Consider the following 6,000-nt stretch of genomic DNA (forward strand, 5'->3'; position numbering starts at 1 on the left):
ATTTCTGCAAGTCAATGAGAGTCAACATAGTTATTACTGCAATCAGTTGGCCATCTGGGTGAAGGACTCCAGATGACAATGCGAGTTTCAATCACCATTACCAATATGAGCTTAATATTTTAATTTATTCTTCAATTCACTGCATTTAAACTTCCCAGCTACTTTTGTAGAATCAGATTTCATAGTTTTACATGACATGAAAATTGTTTTGCAGCTGCAGTGCAAAGGCATAAAATTGCTATAATTTACAAATAAATCCAAAAAAAAGGAATATTGGTTTGTGGGCCATTCAGAAAGCTGGTGGCGAAGGGGAAGAAGTCACTCCTGAATCACTGCACGTGGGTCTTCAGGCTCCAGTACTTCAGGGTCAAATCCCCGCCACTCTCTGTAAGAAATGTGTACATTCTCCCCGTTTCCTCAGGATGTTCTGGTTTCCTCCCACATGCTACAAGGCAGGCAAGACCGTGGCTCTTCTTAAGAGTTTGAGAAGATGTGCTGTGTCACCTAAAACACTCAAATTTCTACAGATGCACCGTGGAGAGCATTCTGACTAGCTGTATCACTGTCTGGTATTGGGGGGGGGCGGTGGGGGGGGGGGAGGGAAATCTACTGCACAGGATCAAAGCAAGCTGCAGAGAGTTGATAAATTAGTCAACTCCCTGATGGGCGCTAGCCTCCGTTGTATGCCAGACATCTTCAAGAAGCAGTGCCTCAAAAAGGCAGCCCACCAACCAGGACGTGCCCTCTTCTCACTGCTACCATCAGGAAGGAGGTACAGAAGCCTAAAAGACACACAAGAACAGCTTTTTCCCCCTCTGCCATCCAATTTCTGAATGGACATCAAAGCCGTGAACACTATCTCACTACTTTTTTTAATATTCGTTTTTGCACTACTTATTTAACCATTTTCTACATATACTTACAGTAACACTTTCTACATTTTCTTGCACTACTGCTGCAAAGTTAAAGGTTCAAAGGTTTATTTATTAACAAAGTAACCAACTGAATGTCTTCTTCTCCAGATAGCCACAAAACCAAGAAAAGGGGAGCACCATCATCAACCCCCAAATCCCCCCCCTCCCTGCACAAAACAAAAAAGGAACAGGCACATTGATCCCCAAATCCCCCTCCCCCCCACACACAAAATATAAAAACAGACTACAAGACTAAAAAAAAGTTTTTTTTATATTCATTGGGTTTCACCGATTGTTCATGTAATGAACTTCATGACATATCCCGGTGATATTAAACCCGATTCTGATTCCGGTTAGGGTTAGTGAGTTACCGACATTCTATTTTGATGCCGTTGCAAATACAGCAACACTCGCAGGCTGACCCCCCCCCCCAAGCACTTCCTCAGACTGCATTGATTGTTAATGCAAACCACGCATGTCACAGTACGTTTCGATGTACATGCGACAAATAAAGCTAATCTTTATACAAGAAAAGATCTTTTATTTTTCCCTTGCTGCTGGCAGTAACGGGAAGAGGGCATGTGCTTCTCTAGTTTAGCAACCCAGTCACCAAGCCATCTCAGCTGGAGCATTTGCACAAATTACTTAAAAGCTTGGCCAGAATGGCAATCTTTTTACCTTCATGGATGAGAGGTTGAAAGCTGCATAGCTATGGAAAAAAAATTCTAGTACTTAGGATCCAGAAAAGGTGGCTGCCACTGGACGAATTGTAAAAACAGGCCAGAACCGGAAGGTGACAGGGCATTTTATATTTTCTTTTGATTTGCAGTTCAGCACTGGAGTGCAATATTTTTATACCACATTTACCATTGCATTCTACAAATCAAGGTGAATTGCTACAACATCTTGACAGGAGGCCAGCCTGTACTACGAGGAGGTGAATGAACCAGAGGGGATTGATGTTACAGTCAAACACACAGTCTTATCTATCTTAGATAAACACGGCCCCAAATCAATGACCAATGGAACATTTTCCCAAAGCTGCTTGCTGAGCAGACTGCTCCTGGTTGGTAAACAAGCCCTAGTCACCTTCACTCAGCAGAGAACACACTAATCTCCTGATAAGAAGCTGCAATTGGACCCTGCTTAGGCCAGGGGCCCTTAGAGATGTAGCAATTCAAGCAAAACCCAAACTGTCTGGTGAAATATTACTTCATTTTATTTATTTAGAGATGCAGTGCAGAGCAGGCTCACGTGGCCCCAGAAGCTGCACCACCCACCACTGGCCTAATCACAGGACAACTCACAACGGCCAACTACTTCAGCTGGCTGACGGTGTAGTGGTGTTAGCGCCAGACTTCAAGGCAAGCAGTCCCGGATTCAAATCCGGCTGGCTCATTCCTTGCACGCTTTCCATCCCAGCAGCAGACATCCCACCCTGAAAAAACTCATCTCAGGGAGGTAGCACCATCAATTTACGGGAGACTTCCGGGAGAGGTGGGCTGTCTGCAATAGAGTAGCTTCTTAGCAGCTAGCCAGCTAGTTTAAATAACGTTAGCTATGCTAATGAACGAATGACACCCGTTAAACTTACCTCAACATGACTTTTACGGTCTTAACCCACCATGGGCAATAGAAAAGTCACTGTTGCAAACAGTGCAGCGAGCAACACAGTCATTATTTTGACCCCTACTAGACAGGGGTACACTTTAGTGTAGTCTGGGGTGACGTACATTTTATATATTTTTGGAACACTCTGCCATGGCGCGCTCTCGCTCTCTCTCGCTTGCTTTCTCTCTGGCGCTCTCTTGCTTTCTCTCGCTCGCAAAAAAATTGACTCCCATGATATTGTATATAATTTGCGGGCATCAGGGAGCCACTATTCATATGCGGGAGACTCCCAGAACTTCTGGGAGAGGTGGGATGTCTGCGGCAGGGTTGAGTGTCGAGCCAACAGCTCGGCGTTGTACGAAACAGACAAAGTGGCAAGGTTGCCACCCAGTGCTCCACAATGTAGGGGGAAACTGAGGCAGCCGGAAGACAGCCACACGGTTCACAGGGGGAAGACATACAAGCTCCTACAGACAATGCCAGAATAGCATTACACTGACTGCTACACTGCCATGGGCTGGTTTTGACGATATAGAACTTTAGCTGTATTTATGATTTTCTGTAAAATATAATTTGCCAACGATTGAACACCGGGTGGGTGAAAAATCCTCTCGGAAGAACCTCCACAGATTGAGTGCTAGCTGCTAACAAAAAGATACAGGAATAAATGTGGCCAAATGGCCTGTGTATTCTAAGTGGTCATCTTTAGTAAGCGACTGTAGTTCCTTTGGTGGCTGGAACATTCACTGTGTGTCAACTCCTCTAGTCCTTGGCACGCCTGTGTTCAGTTCTGGACGCCTCACTATAGGAACGACCTGAAAGCTTTTGAGAGGGTGCAGAGGAAATTTACCAAAATGCCACCTCGACTCGGGAGCATGTTATTATCAGAAGAGTTTGAGCAAGCTAGGACTTCTCCTTGGAGCGAAGGAGGAAGACAGGGAACTTGAGAGATGACAAGGGGCTTAGATCGAATGGACAGCCAGCACCTCCCTTCCCCCCCATCCCACCCACCTCACAGTGCAGTAACAATTAACATGAAAAGACATACTTTTAAAGGTGATTGGAGGAAAGTATTTAATTTATTTATTGAGATACAGAATGGACAGGCCCATAAAGCCACAGGTAGCAGCAGGAATTGAACCTGGGTCGTCTGCACTGTGAAGCGTCGTGCTAACCACTGCACTATGACCAATTAACCTACCAACAGGTAGGTCTTAGTGTTGTGCTAACCACTACGCTACGGTGCCACCTGCAAGGGGGAAATAGTAGACGCAATTGTCTTTTTAAAAAAGACAGAGTGGTAGCTGCATGGAACGCACTGCTGGAGATGGTGGTCGGGGCAGATACATTAGGGACATTTAAGACACTCTTAGATAGGCACATAGATAATAGAAAAATATTTAGAGGGCTATGTAGGAAGGAAAGGTTAGATTGATCTTGGAAGAGGTTAAAATGCCAACAGGACATTATAGGCTGATAGGCCTGTACTGTTCTCTGTTCCTCTATTTCTGGCTCCCTTGATCACTCTCCAATACAACTCCTCTCATACTGGCAGCTATGCCTTCTACTGCCAAGAATCTGACCTCTAGCATTCCCTCTCCAGCCCTCCCTCACTCTCCTTCAAGGTGCACCTTATAACCAACAAATTTAACCAATATTTTAGCCATCTGCCTCGACACCACAGGGTTTGGAGTGAAAATAGTTCTTGGTAAATTTTCTTAACTGAACTGCTCTGGCAGTTTACCGGACGGATTAAACCAAATACACGAGGGATTCAGCAGATGCTGAAATCTTGGGCAACACAGACAAAATGCTGGAGTAACTCAACCAGTCAGGGAGCATCTGTGGAAGGGAATAAACTGTTGAGATTTCAGGCCACGACCCCCTCCCCCCCCAGCTTCTCACTCCTTCCCTCATCACCTGCCAGCTTCTACTATTTCCCCTCCCCCCCCCCACCATCTTATTCTGGCTTCTTCCCCCCTTCCTTTCTAGTCCTGAAGGGTTCTTGGCCCAAACTGACAACTGTTTACTCCTTTCCACAGATGCTGCCTAAACTGTGAGTTCCTCCAGCATTTTGTTCACGTTACTCCGGATTTCCAGCATTGGCAGAATGTCTTGTGGTTATGTACTGGCATCCATTTTGCCTTCACCTCTGTAAAACTACATTTGATGGCACTTTTCCTACACCAAGGAACCCATTAGTCTCCAGGCTGCAAGGTGGAGGACAAATTGGAATGAGAGCTGGGTGGGGGTGGGGGGGGCAGTGTAGAACAGTAATAATAGCAAAGGAGGTCATGAGACTCAGGGAAATAGGGAACATCTGGTTGCCATGGTGAAGTTATAGCAAGAGGGAGATGAGATTATAGACACATGGATGATTTAGGGTAGCTAGAACTCTGCAGACAGGCTGCAGGACAAGAGATTGGACATGGGGGTGGGGGGGAAACAGGCAGGCAATGAATTAAATGGAGAGGTGCACAAGAGTAGAGTTGAAAAGGTGACTTTTGGTGCCAAATTGCAATTAGAGGAGGACAGGTGGAAGAGAGAAGGACTCAGCAGCAGCATTTGATGGGTCCTTTTTAAGACATTGCTGCTTAACACAGTGACTTCCCACTCACATCCTGCACACCATTTGATATATACTGCAGAGAGGAGTGACAGAATGGGCCAAGAGACAGCTGCACATCCACAGAAGGGCGAGAGAGATAACGGTGGGAGTAGCAGGGAGGGGGCCATAAAAAAAAAATAGGACAGTGGCCAAGAGATGCACGTCTCCTCCGCAACTGTGAGCAGCAGCAGGCAAGGAGAATCTGTACTTATCAATGTCATGTTCACCTCCTGGGGAGCTTTCTCTGTTGAACAATACTGGAACAGTTCATTGTCCTGTTTCACTGTGCACGAAACTATGATAGAAATTCTACATTTTAATCATAATGTTTAATAGAAAAAGAGATAAATATTTTATTATATATATATATATATATATATATATAGGTTCTTTAAGGTTGTTACAGCCGGGAGTGGTAATGGGAATAAGCTCCCACAATCTATTTAATGTTCCCAATCAACACACACAAAATGCTGGTGAACGCAGCAGGCCAGGCAGCATCTATAGGAAGAAGTACAGTCGACATTTAGGGCTGAGACCCTTCGTCAGGACTAACTGGAAGAAGAAATTATCTCTCCTATTTCACGCACATCTGCTCTCACCCCATCCTCCCGCCACCCCACGAGGGATAGGGTTCCCCTGGTCCTCACCTACTACCCCACCAGCCTCCAGGTCCAACATATAATTCTCCATAACTTCCGCCACCTCCAACGGGATCCCACCACCAAGCACATCTTTCCCTCCCCCACTCTGCCTTCCGCAGGGATCACTCCCTACGTGACTCCCTTGTCCATTCGTCCTCCCCCATCCCTTCCCGCCGATCTCCCTCCCGGCACTTATCATTGTAAGCGGAACAAGTGCTACACA

Source organism: Mobula hypostoma, chromosome 8, assembly GCF_963921235.1.
Source record: "Mobula hypostoma chromosome 8, sMobHyp1.1, whole genome shotgun sequence".
NCBI classification, from domain to species: Eukaryota; Metazoa; Chordata; class Chondrichthyes; order Myliobatiformes; family Myliobatidae; genus Mobula; species Mobula hypostoma.